At 39.5% G+C, this 19554-nt stretch overlaps 1 protein-coding gene and 1 pseudogene across 5 annotated transcripts in view; one reads left to right on the forward strand and one right to left on the reverse strand.

Annotated features, from left to right (window-relative positions):
* The window catches only part of GRHL2 (grainyhead like transcription factor 2), a 185177-nt gene that overhangs the window by 29884 nt on the left and 135739 nt on the right, over positions 1 to 19554 (forward strand). The window lies entirely within an intron of this gene.
* LOC120362318 (SAP domain-containing ribonucleoprotein pseudogene) lies at positions 9316 to 9894 on the reverse strand (annotated as a pseudogene).

Consider the following 19554-nt stretch of genomic DNA (forward strand, 5'->3'; position numbering starts at 1 on the left):
AATCCAAGCACAGATCCAGGACTAGAGGACTTTCTTTGAGTGCTTCTAATTAATGTCTGCAAGAGGAAAAACAAATGATTAGTTCTTATTTTCCTAATAGTTTCCTCAGAAGCCCATCTAAATTCTAATCAGGCAAACCAACGTTTAATTGGCTTTTATTTCCAGCATTTTAATTTTAGATCAAACTTATAATGAAGTCAATTTGTTTGCCCTATCTCCTTTTCTAGAAGGGACATCTTGTGTAAGCAACCTATTCTGTATGGATTTTATACGGACTTCCCCATTACTTTCTTGTGGAACTCTTGTAAGTCTCTAATCTGTTCTCTTAGCTTTAAAGACGGGTGGAGTCCAACATTTCTACCATAGAATATCTCTGTTAATTTTGGAGATTATAGACTGATTCACATAGTATGTGAGGCTGCAAGCTGAGTAAGACATAATACCCACTTGCACAAAGGTGTAAAATTTACGACTGTATCTGAATAAAGAAAATGGCAGAAAATGCTGACTGCCTTGAAATAAAAGGGCCACAGAATCTTAAGGAAGACCTTATGAAGATGATTTTTTTTTCATTATGCAGAAAGTAATCCTTAGTTTATCCTTCCTGGGCCATTTCAGTAGCTGCCTCCTTGGCCTCCTACACAGTAATCCTGTTCAATCCCACACAGCAGCCAGGGTAATATTTTAAAGGTCACAAGGGAATATCTTGTTTTTTTAAAAGATCACCCTGTGTATGGATTGAACAGAAAAGAGATTGATCAAAATGTTCCCTGGCTAAAGATCTTGCATAACTACCTGTGCACTTAGAATACAACATAAAATCCTGAAAGTGAATTTCAAACCCGTGCATAATCTTTCTCTGCTTATCTCTTAAGTTTCAGCAGACCACCACTCTCTTCCTTCTTGAAACTTTACAGTCCAGCTATACTGCCCTTCATTTAGTTCCTCGATTGGGAGAAATTCCATCCTGCCTCAGGGACCTTGCACATGCTGTTCCTGTAATGACATTCCTTCCTCTTTTCCTTGAGAAATTCCTCCTCCTCCTGCAAGTCTCGATTTGTGTCTCCATACTTCCCTAGGAACTCCATCCTGAGCAGCCCCATCTCAATCTAAATTAGATTCTGAATCAGTCTGGGTTCTTTGAGATGAATAATCTAAGACAGGATTACACATGCAATAATTGTGTTGGGAAACCACCTGTGAGGAAAAAAAAAAGGGAGCTGGCAAAGTAGAGGAGCTGCCAGACCACAGGGTGAATCTGACCTGGAGTGAAGGAGAGAGGGAGGGAGTGTTGAGCAGAAGCTTCAGGACTGCTGTGCAGTCTAAAGAAGATGCAGCAGGGCCATGGGGTGGGGGTGAGGGTCTCTGAGTCAGAGTCAGCCATCAGAGGAATCCCTGATCCCCAAGAATGCACCTGATTTGGTAATCCTGCCACACATGATCGCTGGCTGGAGGTAGTCCATGGCAAAGTGTGGTCTCAATACAAATGCGGTGAGAGATTTCAGCGACAGGCAGCAGGAGCCTTGGCCTTTGATGTTCTCTGTGGTTGGAGGTGTTGTGAGGTGTGCCTGGCTACCACATGGTCCCTGTGACATTTTCTCTTCTGCTTTTCTTCATTAACACTTGTCACATCTGCAATTGTATATTCCTCTGTCAGGGATTCACTAGAGCAGAGACTGGGTCTGTCTTTTTCATTGCTGTATCCCGGTACTCAAAGCAGGACCTGCTCACAGTAGTGCTCAGTTAAGACCTGTTGAATGAATGTAGTCTTAACTTCCATGGTTTTTAAGTAGCAGTGCTTCCATTATTTAACAAGACATACCTTCCATGATATGATTTTTCATTACATCTTTATACCTGGACTTATATACCTAGGGATTAGGGCTGATTATGAAGAAAAGTTCTCAAAATGCAAATTTTGTTAGCTTTTAGAGAAAGCTCTGGTAATAAGCTTACTTGAACTAATTAATTAGTAGATGAAATGCTCCTTAATAGGAGAGACTTTGTCTGGCTTGGTCAACACTGCCCCCTGCACCTAGCTCAGAGCCTGTAGTACAGCAGGATCTCTTTCTTTTTTCTTTTTTCTTTTTCTTTTTGAGACGGAGGAGTTTTGCTCTTGTTGCCCAGGCTGGAGTGCAATGGCATGATCTCGGCTCACTGCAACCTCCGCCTCCTGGGTTCAGGCAATTCTCCTGCCTCAGCCTCCTGAGTAGTTGGGATTACAGGCACGTGCCACCATGCCCAGCTAATTTTTAGTATTTTTAGTAGAGATGGGGTTTCACCATGTTGACCAGGATGGTCTCGATCTCTTGACCTCATGATCCACCCGCCTCGGCCTCCCAAAGTGCTGGGATTACAGGCTTGAGCCACCGCGCCCGGCCACAGCAGGATCTCAATAAAGGTGTGATCCATGAATTGAGTGGGAAATTAAGGGCAGGGGCTGTGAATGGAGGAAGGAAACTTTGGCAGGAAGCTATTTTTAATTTTCGTTTTGTCCTCATAGGAGAGTGCTTATATGTTTGCGAAGCACTAACAATTAGCCAACAGTATGCAGTTGGTTCTTTATAGCCAAGATTCTACAACTGTGGGTCCAACCAACTGTAGTTCAAAGATAGAAAAAAAAAAAAAAAAGAAAGAAAGAAAGAAAGAAAATAATAAATAAAACACCTATTTATATTGTTTTAGGTGTTATAAGTAATCTAGAAATGATCTAAAGTATATAAGAGGATGTGCATAAGTTATATACCTAAAATACCAGGCCATTTTATATAAGATGCTTGAGCATCTGTGGATTTTAATATCCATGGAGGGCCTGAAACCATCCCCTGTGGATATGTGTCCTCCAGCAATTTGTCCTTTAATTATTTCAATGTTAACAAAAGTGACTGTGTAATCCCAGGGAAATGGTATAACCTCTCTGGACCTCAGTTTTCTTATTTGTAAAGTGAGAAGTTTGGAGTAGATGATCATAAAGATTTCTTTTCAGCACTTGTATGCTGCAAGTCTATTTATAAACACAAAAATGAGTACCTCAGGCCATTGGCAAGCCTTACAAATATAAGTGTGTTTATATATGTGTATATATGAGTGACATCCACATCTGAGTTGTTTTGGTATTGAAGTTGCATGAAATACAACTTGCTTTGTTGACTTTAATTGCTCTTCTAAATAGGACTTCTGGTCATAGACTGGGGCCACAAAGTAGAAACCTATTATTTCTTTTTTTTGTGACAGAATCTCACTCTGTCACCCAGGCTGGAGTGCAGTGGCACGATTTCAGCTCACTGTAACCTCTGCCTTTGGAAAGAGGTTCACTTGAACTGGGGTTCAAGTGATTCTCGTGTCTTAGTCTCCTGAGTAGCTGAGATTACAGGTGCCCACCATTACACCCTGCTAATTTTTTTAAATTTTTATTTTTAGTAGAAATGGGTTTCACCATGTTGCCCAGGCTGGTCTCATACTCCTGGGCTCAAGTGATCCACCTACCTCAGCCTCCCAAAGTGCTGGGATTACAGACTTAAGCTGCTGTACCCAGCCAAAATCTATTATTCTTATCAGGAATGAAAGGGGATTTTTTTCCCCATACATGTGAAGAGAGAAAGGTGCACAATAGAAGCCTCATGCCTTGGAGTGGGGAACTGCATAAAAAGACTGTGACCGGGCTTTTATGTATGAAGCAGGGGAAAGGAAATCAAGAATGCTGGATGCTATAGAGAGGAAATACCCAAACTTATTAGTTCCCCCCACCCTGACCCAGCTTGTTTCTTTAGTCCAATACTTCCATATCTCCTGAAAGGTCTTTTTTTTGTGGTTTGGGGCTGGGTGGAGGTCTCACTCTGTCAGCCAGGCTGGAGTGTGGTGGCACAATCATGGCTCACTGCAGCCTCAATCACCAGGTCTCAAGTGATCCTCCCACCTTGGCCTCCCAAGTAGCTGGGACTACAAATATATACCACCGTACTGGCTAATTTTAAAGATTATTTTATAAAGATGGGTTTTTGCCATGTTGCCTAGCTGGCCTTGAATTCCTGGGCTCAAACACTCATCCCACCTTGCCCTCTCAAACTGTTGGGATTACAAGTGTGAGCCAATGGCCCAGCCTTCTCTTCCATTTATATTCAGTTACATAAGCTATACACACGTACATATTATACATATATATTTTTTAAACTACTAAATAAAGACGAATCACTCATAGTCCCACCTCCAAAAGTTACTTGTTTTCTTCTGATTTATAAACTTATTTGTTTTTTTTGACTCACATACTTACTGGTTTGTTTTAATACAATTGATACCATAATTATCAATCATCAGGTGTTTAATAGAATGTCCCACCATTTGGGTTTGTCTGATGTTTTCTCTTTAAGATATACCTCTCTCAGGGTGCACCCTCATCACTTGGTTAAGGTAGTAGCTACCGGGTTTCTGTACTGAAAAATTACTGTTTTTCTTTTTCCAAATAATTTAATTACTTTTGATCATTTATATTTTTCTAGAAATGTTCCCATTTTGTCTGTTTTCAAATTTATTAGCATAAAGGGATTCATAAAATTCTCTTTTTAAAATGTGTGCTGTATCTAAAATTGTCTTCCTTTTCTAATATTTGATTATCTTTGCCAGTTTGTTAGTTGTCTTTGCCATTTCAGAGAACCAACTTTTGTCTTAAATTGTCCTTTCTGCCAAGCCTTCATTAATTTGTTTTATCTTTATTACATCCATCTTTCTAAGTTCTTCGGGTTAATTCTTTGATTTTTTTCTAACACATTGTCTGCTTAGCTCTTTAAATTTTTAGCCTTTACTCCTGTCTAACATAAGCAGTTAAAGTATGAAATTTGCCTCTAAGTGATGATTTATCTGTATCCTACAATATACAGCTTTTTATCATTGAGTTCTAATTTTAAAAATCCCTTTAAGAGCTGTTCTTTGACCTGTGCATATCCAGAGAAGTATGTTATAATTTCAAAACATACAGTCTTGAAATTTCATCTTCTTTGCTGTTGGTTTAAAATTTAACTATGTTGTGGTCAGAGAATTTGGTTTGTAAGAAAAGAGTTACTTGAAATGGATAGAGTTCTGCTTGGTGGCCCGATATTAGATCAGTTTTCTTATGTATCATGGTACTTAATAAATAATACTTAAATCCAGTTTGAAAGTATTTATCTTTTAAAGGTAGGGTTAACTCACTTTAACATATTACAATTGCTGCTATATAGTTTTTCTTTTTTTAATTTCATATCATTTTTATTTTTGTTTTTGTTGGATTGATCAATGTATCTTTTTTCATGATTTTTCTCTGGTTATTTTCTAGAGGACTGTTTTTCAAACTTTTGTTCTCAGAATCTCTTTAATACTCCTAAGTTATCAAAGTCCCTGAAGAGCTTGTATTTGCATGCATTCTATCTATTGATATATATCATATTAAAAATTTAAAATGAAAATTTAAAAAATATGGTTCAACTATAATAATTGTAAACCATATGATACTTATAAAGCATATAAACATATGTTTTATTTTATTATTTTTCATTTATTTATTTATTTTAAAGCTAGGGTTTCACCATGATGGCCAGGCTGGTCTTGAACTCCTGACCTCAGGTGATCCACCCATCTCGGCCTCCCAAAGTGCTAGGATTACGGGTGTGAGCTACCGCGCCCGGTGTTTTGTTTTATTATTATGCTTTTTAACCTTTTTTTTTTTTTTTTTTTTTTTCTTTTTGAAATGAAATCTTTATATTGCCCAGGCTGGTCTTGAATTCCCAGACTCAAGCCATCCTCATGCCTCAGCCTCCCAAGTAGCTGGGATTACAGGTGTGTACCACCACACCCAGCTTGAAATAACATTTTTGAAATGAAACTTAACTGGCTAGGTATGGTGGCTCATGCCTGTAATCCCAGCACTTTAGGAGGCTGAGGTGGGTGGATCACTTGAGGTCAGGAGTTTGAGACCATCCTGGCCAACATGGTAAAACCCCATCTCTACAAAAAAAATACCAAAAATTAGCCAGGTATGGTGGCACACATATGTAGTCTCAGCTACTCGGGAGGCTGAGGCAGGAGAAAGGCTTGAACCCAGGAGGCGGAGGTTACAGTGAGCTGAGATCACGCCATTGCACTCCAGCCTGGGCAAGAAAGCAAGACTCTATTTCAAAACAAAAACAAAAACAAAAACAAAAACAAAAAAACCAAAACCCTAAACTAAAATTTCCAAAATATCTGAATTTAATGAGAAGTGTAGTGTTATTTTACATTTTTGCAAATTTCTTTAATGCTTGGCATAGCAGATGGCTACTGGATTCTCACATCTTCTTTATTCAGTCTATTACAAAGTATTATTTTGATTAAAGAATCCTGCTTCACACTGATAGATGGAAAAGAAAAATATGTTTTCATAGCCCTTTCATATAACTGTAGATATTCTTTGATACCTCACCAAAATGCAAAAGTGGTAGTTCTTAAAGGTTAATTGCAATGTGGAAACTGAAATCATACATTGAACTTTCTCTGTTACATTAAAATCTGTAGGCCTGTCTTGTACTTTGAATAGACCTTATACTTGTGTGTGATTCCATAACATCACACATTGGCATTTGGAAATATTGGTTGATTGAGTTATTTGAATTTTTTTGTTTGTTTTTGTTTTTTGAGGTTTTTTTTGAGTTATTTGAATTTTCTAAATGTTAATGTGCTTCATGGTACATTAGCAAAAAAATCACATCCATTAATCTCATCAGAAAATAAAGTACTAGAAAGTTATCAGTAGTGGTGGATGCAAGTTTTCAAAATTTTCCTTTCTTTTTTTCTGCTTGAAAGCTCAAATTTTATCATTGGCAACAAATATTGTCAGTTGTTTCCTTGAAGTGATAGACTCTCGCTTGGTTTATTTTTGAGAAGACGTCAGCCAAACACTCCAGTCTGAACACATAGTTCGTCAATCTGTCATTCTTTCAGGTAAAAAGGAAATCGCTTGAAAAAAGCAGCTAGCACAACTCCCACTCAAACCACCGCTCAAGTGCTTTTCCTTGAGGCAATCGCTGTATTTCAGTATGCAGCCAAAGTGCTTTACATGTACTTCCTGCTTTGTCACACAGAATATTAAAAAGTTTGGTACCCAAAGTTTGAGACTGATAAAACAATCTATACTGCTTGATGAAGGACATTCTCAAGTGAAATTAGCATGTATTTGCTTGTTTGTTTGCTTGTTTTGTTTTTATTGTGACAATAAGAATGTAATGCCACAAGTATAGTTTAATGCAGGGGTCCCCAAACTTTTTACACAGGGGGCCAGTTCACTGTCCCTCAGACCGTTGGAGGGCCGCCACATACTGTGCTCCTCTCACTGACCACCAATGAAAGAGGTCCCCCTTCCTGAAGTGTGGAAGGGGGCCAGATAAATGGCCTCAGGAGGCCACATGCGGCCGGCGGGCCATAGTTTGGGGACGCCTGGTTTAATGCCACTGCCTTGATTCATGTAAGAAACTTGAACTTTTGCCCAACATTAGTTTTGTACCATTACCACAAATGTCAACAGAGGGAATAAGGCAAATATGTCTCAGTATTATTATGGAAATAGTTTTCAACTCACAGACCCTTGAAAGTTTCTAAGGGATGGCCAGGTGCTGTGGCTCACACCTGTAATCCCAGCACTTTGGGAGGCTGAGATGGGTGGATCACGAGGTCAGGAGATGAAGATCATCCTGGCTAAGACGGTGAAACCCCATCTCTACTAAAAATACAATAAATTAGCCAGGCATGGTGACAGGTGCCTGTAGTCCCAGCTACTAGGGAGGCTGAGGCAGGAGAATCGCTTGAACCCGGGAGGTGGAGGTTGCAGTGAGCAGAGATCACACCACTGCACTCCAACCTGGATAACAGAGTGAGACTCCATCTAAAAAAATAAGAAAGTAAGGGATTTCTCTAGGTGTCTACATACCATACTGTGGAAATTGTTGCTCTTTAATTTCTGTATCCTATCTTTATCCTAGTAATTGTTATCTATTATTCTTATGTACAAAGCAAGGTCAATATGCTTTTTATTTTATCTCATTATTACTTTTTTTTTTTTTTTTTTTGGTAGAGTCTAGCTGTGTTGCTCAGGCTGGTCTCAAACTCCTGGCCTCAAGCAATCCTCCCACCTTGGCCTCCCAAGGTGTTGGAATTATAGCTATAAGCCACTGTACTGGGTCCAATACACCTTTTAAACAACTGCTCCTATCACCTTTCATTTTAGTTTGGCATTATCTTTCAGAATTCTTTCTTAGTGGCATACATTTCATTTCCATGATCAGAAATCAGTTACAATTGATTTAATATTTTACTGGCTTACATGATATTATTCTCTGATGGCTGTATCAATTTTCTTCTTTATCGATGCATATCTTTCTTCACTTTGACTCAGGCATCAATTTTTCAAAATGGATATATGAGTGGAACCGTTTTTGAATTTTTTCACGACTAAAAAGGTCTTTATTTTGCCGTTACACTTGATTGATCTTTTGTTGTGTTTAGACTTTCATGTTCAAATTCCTTTTCTCTTGTCTAGCAGCATTTAGTGATGTGGATGAGAAGTTTATTGGCTGGCAGTTTCTTGTTCTGTTGAATATTAAGTTTTTTCCAGTAGTTGTAGCATTTTAAAATTTAATCTTTAACCCCAAAATTTTATCAGGATATGAATAGAAGTGCCACTTTTTCATTATTCTTTCCAACACTTTGGTCCCTTTCATTCCTAATACTCAGGTGTGTTTTCAGCTGGAAGACATTATTATTCTAGTCTAGTCTATTTTCCCTTTGTGTATTTATTTCTTCTTTCATCCTCTCCATTGCTTTTTCTGTAACTCTTGTTAATTGAACTGTATACCTGTAATCATTCTGCATACCTTTTAACTTTGTCTTAAGATTTTTGTTTGTTTAAAAACTAGACAATGCTTTGATCACTCAGTTTATTAATTCATTTTTTGCTGTGTTTCCTATTCAGTCCTCTTACAAAATTTTTATTTTAAAAATCATGTAACTTGTTTTGTGGCTTTGGTTTTCTACTTACCTTGTAGGTGCAGTAGCTGCTGCTGCTTTTTTTTTTTTTTTTTTTTTTTTTTTTTTTTTTTTTTTTTAAACAAGCAAAAAATAAAAAAAACACAACAGCCTTAAAGTTGGAATAGCAGTAAGTCAAATTGCTGCTGGGGTTCCCAGATGTACCTGGGGTATATGTGCCCTCATTGCAAGGCAGGAGGCAGGCACGTGACTGTGCATTTAGGTACATCTGTGACCAAGAATAATCAGATAAATGGAAATCACTGGAGAACAGAACGCAGTAGGAATTTTTCAGCAGGCAATCCCACAGCGCGCTGCTCTTTTCCTGCTCTTCATGTCTGTATCCTCTGTGGTTCCGGTTCCAGCTGAACCAGTGCCAGTCCCAGATTGCTTCTTCCTCTTTTTCAGTTTCTCATCATCTTCAGACTTTCTGGAGATTGAAGAGCCATTCAAACCAAATCTTTGAGCCATTTCCTTTAGCTTATCCAGGTTCCTCATTGGTTTGTTGTCAGATGACAGACTTTTGTGGGAACTGAAGAAGTCCTAAGCTGGCTGCCCATGCAGTTTTCTTACTCTACAAGCTCACGGGTACATGGACTTGTTCTGCCCTCTTCTACATTCTCTCCACTTGCATTCTCTACATCGATTTCAGATGTAATTTTTACCACTTTCTTCTCTGCTTCCACATCAACTGTTTTTTCAGGGAGTTCTTCCTCTTTGACAGGGCCTTCTATGGGGCTTTGTTTCTTCTTCCTCTGTTTTGTTTCCCAGCGCATCTTCTTCATTTGCCTCTTCCTCAGCGTGCTCTAAAAGAGATGCCTGGAGCCTTCTGATGACATCTTGTTGTATTTCCTTGGTCTCCAAAGACATTCTTGCTTTAGTTTAGCAATCTTCCAGTTACGGTGCCACCGTCTTGGTCACCATCTTGTTACTCCTCACTCCAGGAGACCCCCACTGACTTCCCAGTATCTTCCATTTAACATTATTTTCTGTATCCAGCATTAATTATTTTCCTCATAAATAACCTTTTTTGCTTATCTTGGAGCTTCTCTTTTACTCATGTAAGGTTCCTTAAGTATCTATTTATTCTTAGTTCTCATATCAAAAGTGAAGAGTTAGACTGAAAACTTTTCAGTCTGGGCAGTGGGCTGTTAGCAGAATGGAGCTCACTCTTCCCAAGGTGGTTGCTCTTGTGTTCGAAGGTCTGGCCACAGGCTCTGAGGGTACCCAGAGGGTCCTTTGCATATATATATACAAGTGAGGCCCTGCAGTGCAAGCTGGCAGTTACACTCATGAGAAGACTTTTCCGTTGCTTAGAGCTTGTTTTTTTTCTCTGTTTCCATTTGTGGCAGTTTGAAGTTACTCTAGGTGTTTTACCGTGTTATTTTTTCTCTCTGGCCCTGCAAACCTCAAAGGCAGACTACTCTGTATTTAAGAAGCCAACTAATGTTGTAGTCAGTTCCACTGGGCACATTGCACAGGAAATGGATTGGCCATAGGCACTGAAGACTGAGTTTTCCAAGCTCAGAGAGAAAACCAGTCCTCAAGCACACATTGGTGGAGTATAGCCTCCTTAACTCTGGCTTCTCCTTTATTCCAGTCTCTTCTCTTTTCTGTCTTCTAGAATTACATTAAAATTTCTGTTTTCCACATTGGCTATATATGTTAGAGGTGAACACATGAAATAGTCTTTAAATGGAAATCAGTCCTGCAGGCTTGTAAAGTACTTTTGTGCTTTCTCTCTTACTGCTAGAGATTCAGCTGCTGTCATTCCCTCAGAAAAACTGACTTTTTAATTTTCAAAGCTAATTTGGTTATAACATAATTCTTTCCTTTAAAAATCATATTTTTGTTCACTCTTAAATGTATTTCCCAATTCCTTAATCTATATTTCTGTTACATGGATTATTTGCTATCATTTTCTGCAGGACATTTAAAAATAGATGACCTCTAGTAATATTATACTAGAGATAAATTAGGTCTTGCTACACATCACCCCATTCAATTCATTCAATAAATATGTGTTACCTGCCTGTCTGCCTGATATGTACTCTCTAGAATGTTCCAGGGCCTTGGAATTCTACAAATAATTTAAACATGTTGTCCTTCTTCGGGGAGCTTGCGAAGTCCCCTTTTGCATAATTTCTCTATTATTCTGAATTTGGACATCATCCCGTTTTACTGGTCTTTTGTATCCAGTCTGTTTATAAGTTTTCCTTTTCAACTAAATTTTTTTCTAATTGTGAAAATAGAGCATGGTCAAGAATAGGAAATAGAGAAGGATGCATAAGAACTCAGGCTCTGAGGTTGTACGTGGTGGCTCACACCTGTAATCCCAGCACCTTGAGAGGCTGAAGCAGGTGGATCACTTGAGCTCAGAAGTCCAAGACCAGCATGGGCAACATAGGGAGACCTTGTCTCTACGAAAATAAGAAAACATTAGTTGGGCATGAAGGTGCACGCCTGTGGGGACCACTCTGGAGGCTGAGGTAGGAGGATCACTTGAGCCTGGGAGGTCCAGGCTGCAGTGAACCATGACCACACTATTGCATTCCTCTAGCCTTCTAGCCTGGAGGACAGAGCAAGCTCCTATCTCAAAAAAAAAAAAAAAAAAAAAAAAAGAGAGAGAGAGAGAGAGAGAGAACTCAGGTTCTAGGATGCAATGCTAATCTAATGCTGACTGCTAGCTGAAACTGACCAAGTTACTTAACGCTCTGTTCTCAATTTCCTCATCTGTATGAAGGGCATGATATCCATATCTGACTTTAAGTTTGCTATTAATATAGCAAGTACATGAGTTAACCCATGTAAGGGGCTTAGAACATTAGCTGGTATACAGTAGATGCTCAATAAGTAGTATGACGTTATTATTGAAGATTACTTGAAAAGTCAAAAAGTAGGAAGCAGACATTCACCTATGATCATTGTTAACATTTTGGATTTTGATTTACACACACCACACACACACACACACACACACACACACACACTCTCTCTCACCAATTTTAGTCATTTTATAAGTTGCTATCTACAAATTATCTCCGTTTTTAAATTATTTTCTTGTACACTTCCTTCTACTTTCTATTGTGATACCCTTCTCATTGTTTCTAGAGCTCAATGGGTTACCTTTCCTGTAGCTCCTCAATTTTATTTCTAATCCTTTTACTTAATAGGCGAACTAAGAACATACTTAGGGCACTACAAAGCTGGAGCACCCTAGAGGAAGAGCAAGAGAGGAAGAGAGAGAAAGAGACAGAGCAAGACCATGCTTCAAGCAGTAGATCAGTATATTTTGCAATCAGTATCTAAAATGAAAACATCTTAATTTCAATGAACATAAATGTTGTTTTGCAGTTTATTGTTTTATGTAGTAGTTATAATATTTTCACTGAATTAATTGAATCTTCTCTTTCCCAAGCATAGCCATCTTTAACGTGAAGCTTATCAATATCATCCTGGACTTACGGATTTATTTCATTTCCTAGGAATCTTAGACCTGTTAGGTCAATGGCAAAAGGTTAGAGTCATCAAGGACAAGCTCTGAGCATAGAGTCTTCCAAATAAATTTTAACTCTAGTTCTAACGTGGAAAGTATCTGCTGTCTCTTGTGATTTGCCCCTAGCAAGCACCAAAAGGAAGGATATTGCTGAAAGCAACTAGCAGTCAAACCATCATTGTTACTGTCTAAATTGTGACATTAACCCTGGATAGAAAAATTGGTTCATTAGTTTCCATTTGAAAGTCTTATTCTGTTAATGGGAAAAAGGCCAATATTCCAAAAGAGAAAAAAAATTATCACATTTTGAACCTTTGCTCTTTCATTTTGGGTCTGAATATGGTCATTTTTTTTTTTTGCTAGGAAGTTGAAATGATTGCATAAGTCAGTCAGTAATCAGCTACAGTGAATCAGCTACAAGAAACTGAGATGAATCTCAAGTGCTCAAGACTCAGAATATAGGCTATTTGGAGAGCAGAATTCATGTGATCTCAAGAAAAAGGCTGTGTGTGTGTGTGTGTGTGTGCACGTGTATAGGAGAGAAAGAGAGGTGGGGGAGAAGACAGTTGAGAGAGCATACACAGCATGAAATCCTGGAAAATATATAAATGTTTCACCACTACGTCTTAAAGCAAGGGAAGTGGCAGAAAATTTTTTTTGACCCTTCGTCAAGTCAGTGTTGGGAATGATGGCCAACAGATAGAAGAAAGGAGCTCTTAATATCGGGCCTTTGCTGATTGAAATTGAGCCTTCCCCTCCAGTTGCCTCAGGTCTGAATGTAAATATCCTTGGTTTCCTAGCTATAGCTCACATTTAAGGAGACTAGAAGAATGAATCCCCACTTTTTTTTATTTGAAGAAGAGAATTAAGAGGGAGGAGAAAGATAGTTCAAATTATATCGAAGCTTTTTAAATGAAATTTGTAATTATGCTTCCTAAAATCAAAGCAACTTACATTTCCATAGCACTTTATAGCTCACAACCAACTTTACAAACATGCTGTGAATTGATTTCATGAAAATGAAGAATGAAGTTCCTCCCATTCTCTCATTAATATTTTAAGCCTCAACTTTTACTTCAATTCCTCAATGGAGATGGAGCTTTTATTCATTCATTCAACAGATATTAATTGACCACGAAGTATGTGGCAGGTACAGTTCAAGGTGCTAATGATATATTCAGGAACAAAACAATCCCAGCCCTGTGGAGCTTACGCTATAGTGGAGGTAGACAGACAAGGAACATTGACCGTAATAAAAAAGTAAGTTACATTATGTTTAAGGAGGTGATGGCTGTTGTGGAAAAAAGAAAGAGTAGAGAGCTGGGTAAGGAAGATAGCAAGTTTTAAAGGAATTGGAAATTCCAGCGTGGATGGAGGCAGTTTGCTGCATTAAATAGCGTAGTCAGGTTATGTCTCATGGAGGCGAGATTTGGATAAAAGCTTAAAGGAGGTGAGAGAGTTAGCCATGGGTATTTGGGGGAAAACATTCTGGGAAGATGAAACAGCTAAAGTCAAGACCTTAAGGTGGGAGCAGTGCAGTAGGATGAGAATGAGTGAGAAGGAGAGCATCAGGAGAATAGACTGGAGAAGGAAGGGACCCATAAGCCTGGAGGATGTGGTAGGTTACTGTAATAACCCTCCTGTCTATTCTAAAGGAAATGGGGAGTCATGATGGAATTGAGCATGAGAAGGGCATGATGTGATTTCTGCTTCAATGGGATTTCTCTAGATGCTGTTTTGTTGAGAATAGACTGGAAGGAGAGAAGGGTAATCATAAAAGCAGGGAGACCTATTAGGAAACTGTATCATTTTCTATTGCTGTTAACATACTATCTCAAAACTTAGCAGCTAAACTAGCATACTTTCATGATCTCACGCACTTTCTGAGGAATCTGGGAGCAGCTCAGTTGTGAGGTTCTGGCTCAGGGTCTTATAAGGTAGCAGTGAAGTTGTCATCTGGGTTCATCATTGATTCAAGACTCGACTCAGACTGGAGAGTCTATTAAGTTTACTCACCCAGTTGTGGGCTGCCTTCAGTTCCTTGCCAAAATATGCCACAATATGGTAGCTTGCTAGTGCAAGGGGATGCTATGGGAGTCGGGGAGAGACTTACAAAGATGGAAGCTGCAGACTTTTATTATCTAAGTCTGTAGTGATATACTATCACTTCTACTAGGTGCTATTGGTCATATAGACCAACCCTGAACCAATGTGGAAGAGGGCTCACAAGGGTGTGAATTCTAGGAGTCAAGGATCAATGAGGGCCTTATGGGAGGCTGGCTACCACAGAGACAATGCAATAATCCAAGTGCAAGATGATGGTGGCTTGGACCAGGGTGCTAGCAGTGGAGGTGGTGAGAAATGGTCAGATTCTGAATATATGTTGAAGGTAGAAACAATAGGATTTTCTAATGAAGTGGATGTAACAGAATGAGGAATCTAGTACGAATCCACGTATTGCAACTAGAAGGGTCGAGTTTTTGCCAACAGAGACAGGAAAGGCTGAGGGCAGACAAGGATTTAAAGTGACGTGTGGCCGGGCGCTGTGGCTCAAGCCTGTAATCCCAGCACTTTGGGAGGCCGAGGCGGGTGGATCACGAGGTCGAGAGATCGAGACCATCCTGGTCAACATGGTGAAACCCCGTCTCTACTAAAAGTGCAAAAAATTAGCTGGGCATGGTGGCACGTGCCTGTAATCCCAGCTACTCAGGAGGCTGAGGCTGGAGAATTGCTTGAACCCAGGAGGCGGAGGTTGCGGTGAGCCGAGATCGCGCCATTGCACTCCAGCCTGGGTAACAAGAGCGAAACTCCGTCTCAAAAAAAAAAATAGTGACGTGTGGCACCGACTGAAGACCAGATGTTTGGCTTCCCTACATTATTTGTTTTGCTCTTCTCTAATCCTCATCACGGCCCAATTAGAGGGCGCTACTCTGTGTCTAATGCTCTGCTACGTGCATCACGTGCATTTTTCTCTCATTTATTGGCTCTTTCACAAATGGGAAAGCTGAGGTCAGGCTCAGACAGGCTGAATCACTTGTTCTATGTGATAGGGCTAGTAAGTTCTATGTGATAGGGATTTGATTCAATAACCATCTCCTTTTATCAGATTCTGGTCAGGTTCTGGATGTGTAGGGCTGAAGGCCCCACAGGGTCATGGGGTGTCCCTTATGCTGTGCTGAGGCACAGGATCCAAGAAGTAAAGAGACAAGACACAGAAGTACAAGGAAAACGCAGCCGGGCTCAAGGGGCCATGCCACCTGGACTCAATAACCATTTCCTGTGGTCAAATTCTGGTCAGATTCTGGAAGTATTTGATTGTTGTGTTACTCTGGACAACTTAGTTAACCTTTGTGTGTGTGCGTGTAATATTTGATGGAATGCCACTGTCTTGGTGTTATTGGTGAATCTGACAGCTCAGTGACAGTTTTCTTTTCTCTATTTTTGAGATGGAGTCTCGCTCTGTCACCTAGGGTGGAGTGCAGTGGTGTGATCTCGGCTCACTCCAGTCTGCCTCCCGGGTTCAAGCAATTTTCCTGCCTCAGCCTCCTGAGAAGCTGGGATTATAGGCCATACCACTACGCCTGGATAATTTTTTATATTTTCAGTAGAGACAGGGTTTCACCACGTTGGCCAGGCTGGTCTGGAACTCCTGACTTCAGGTGATCCATCAACTTGGGCTTCCCAAAGTGCTGACATTACAGGCATGAGCCACTGTACCAGGCCTTGAGTGACAGTTTTCTTTGCATAGTCAGTCAACTTTGCATGATACAAATTTAATGGTAGATTATATAATAAATATCACATAGGCTGTACAGGTTTTTAGCAAAGAGAGGCCCTGAAAGACTAAAATGGGGAAAATCCTAGAAAATTTTTTGGAGGATGGGATGTTGGAACTGGACTTTGATAAGAGCACAATTTAGATAGAGAAGCAGGAAGGGAATTTCAGGCAGGGAAAGAGTCTGAGCAAAGGTATGGAAGTAGGAATGGGCATCTTTAGGGAGCTGCAGAGAAAATGGCTTAATTCATTCTATTAGGTAGTAGAAGGAAGTAAATTTTGAAAAGTAGATTGGGGTCAGATAGTGGAGGACTTAAATGTCAGACAGAGGATTTTGGACTTGAATTTATAGGCAGTAAAGAGTCATAGTACACTCTGAAAAATTAGGTTCTATGAAGATTATTTCACTAGCCTTCAATATGGATAAAAGAGTGGAAAATTGAAGGCATGAAGAGATAAGACTAAAGCTGTAATAACAAAGATGGCTTCATGTAAGGGATAAAGAGAAAAAATAATAGCTAGCATGTATGCAGCTTTTATAGTGTGTCAGTGTATTTAATTCTGACAAAAGTTGTAGAAAGTGAATGTCATTATTCTGTCTAGTTTGGGGGTATATCTCCATTTTATAGGTGAAGAAACTGATACACAGAAAGGTTAACTAAGTATCCAGAGTAACACAACGAATAAGTGGTGTAGCCAAGATTTTCACTGAGGCAGTCTGGCTGCAGAGTCTGGATTTTAAAACAGTAGATAAGGTTTGGCTTTGGGTGACTGGGGATAAATAATGATGAGGGGTGCCCGGTTATGAAATGATGATGTTGAAGACATTGAGTTTAAACTGACAACAAGATTCTTTTTTAAAAAACTTTTATTTTACATTCAGGGGTACATGTGCAGGTTTGTTGTATAGGTAAACTCATGTCATGAGTTTGACGAACAGATTATTTTATCACCCAGGTACTAAGTCTGGTACCCAATAGTTATTTTGTATGCTCCTCTCTCCTCTCACCCTCTACCCTCTGCTAGGCACCAGTGTCTGTTGTCTGTCTGTGTCCATTTGTTCTCATCTTTTAGCTCCCACTTATCAGCGAGAACATGCAGTATTTGGTTTTCTATTCCTGCGTTAGTTTAAGGATAATCACTTCTGGCTCCATCTATGTTCCTGCAAAAAAAAAAAAAAAATGATTTTTTTTTTATGGCTGCGTAGTATTCCATGAGGTACATGTACCACATTTTCTTTATCCATTCTTCCATTGATGGGCATTTGAGTTGATTCCATGACAAAAGGATTCTATATAGAAATATAAAAATGGTTCTCACGTAACATATCTGTTAGTCATTAAGGTAGAGCAATGAAAGCTGTAAGAATTAATGATGGAGAGAAATAAGAAAAAGGCTAATGAATGGTCAGAGTTAGAGAAATAAGAGGAGATTTCAGGTATTAGAAATTAGAAAAGAATAGTTGGCTAAAGAGAAGAACCACCTTAGCATAGTGTCTCACAAGTAAAGCAGGATTTTACAAAAGTAAAAAACCGCCAAGAGTTAAAACCTGAGAACGGTCCACTGTACTTTGAGCTGGTTATTAGTAGAATCAGTTTTATGAAGGGTACTACTACTATCTATTTTCTATTGAAGATCTGTAATGTACCTGGGACTTCATATGTAAATATCTGAGTGGTTCCTTTAGAATATATCATGATACAGAGGAAGAGATGGAAGCTAAAGAGATACCTGCTCATCAAGGAGATGAGCAACTCATCTAAATTCACTCATTGATAACCTGAAGTTACTCAACTCCAAAAGCATCCTCCCCCTAGATCAAGACAAAAATTTCCTAAAACACAAACCAATGCCCTTGTAGGAGCTATGAAAGAAATGGATATGAGAAGTTGATTAAAGTAATAATTTGTGTGCAGACTTCACCATCCTAGATTTTCCTCTGTTATTTTCTTTTCTTTCCTTTTTTTGAGACAGAGTCTCACTCTTTTTGCCCAGGCTGGAGTGCAGTGGTGTGATATCGGCTCACTGTAACCTCCGCCTCTCAGGTTCAAGTGATTCTCCCGCCTCAGCCTCCCAAGTAGCTGGGACTGCAGGCACTTGCCACCACGCCCAGCTAATTTTTTGTATTTGTAGTAGAGATGGGGTTTCACCAAGATGGTCTCAATCTCCTGACCTTGTGATCCACCCGCCTCAGCCTCCCAAAGTGCTGGGATTACAGGTGTGAGCCACTGCGCCCGGCGAGGGCTGATTTTCAATAGATCATAAAGTGGTAGCTGCCCTACTACATAAGAAGCACTGACCCAGAGCAGATCATCCACTAATGATTTAGCACTGGGTTCCCCATGAACGTGCATTCTGTGACCGGCATTGCCCTATTTTTTGTTTTGGATTCTAAGTGTCTTTTACAAGTGGATTTGTGTCTGGATCTGTTGACCGTTACTGCACATATCTTTAGAAGGGGGAAATGTTATGTGTTAAGCTTATGCTTCTTCCCAGCAAAGCATTCCTGCATTAGACTCCTCTATATTCAGGGGAGCATGGAGAGGCTGTCCTGGCAGAGTGATCTGGAGCCGTGCAGACTGGCTGGTCTTAGTCTCAGCCGCACAGCTGCATGGTCCTCTTCATGGCTTCAGCTGATGACTGGTCTCTTGGCCATCTTCCAGCATCCACAGAGTGAAGTCATGGATTAAAGAAAACGAATGAAAAAAAGAATTGTCAGGGTGACATGACCTTAGCCTTGCTGTGATTGCTCTTGTGATCACTGAAGTTCTTCTCCAAAGAAGGCCCTTGAGATCGAGTTTACAATAACTGTTTACCATTCTGTGTGTGAGGACATAGCCCACCTAAAGCTTCACAAAGGACATTTAAGAAGTGGACCAGAGTAGAATTAGAATTGCCCTTCTAAAAGAGCAATAATAGAACAGCTTCAGAGTGTTCCTAACTGTGGTGAAAGCTGCTCTATGAAACTTTCCTTTCTTTACAAGTCTATATTTTTGTTCAGTGTACCAGAGAGATTATTCTGTTTTTATTAAATTAAACTTCATTCAACAGTGCTCTGTACCAGAGAGATTATAATCTACGAAAAAAAAAAACAAAGTCATTGCGTAAAGGGAAGAGCATAAAAGGTCCCTGTGGCTGTCAAGAATGTCAAAAGAAACGGCTAATAAAGTTGTGATTTCCCAGAATATTGTTTCCGCTGATTATATAAGGACTCAGCAGCGATTTCATTATAGGAGAAAGGCTGATGGAGCTCTTACAT

This window comes from Saimiri boliviensis, chromosome 15 (genome assembly GCF_048565385.1).
Source record: "Saimiri boliviensis isolate mSaiBol1 chromosome 15, mSaiBol1.pri, whole genome shotgun sequence".
In the NCBI taxonomy this organism is placed as follows: Eukaryota; Metazoa; Chordata; class Mammalia; order Primates; family Cebidae; genus Saimiri; species Saimiri boliviensis.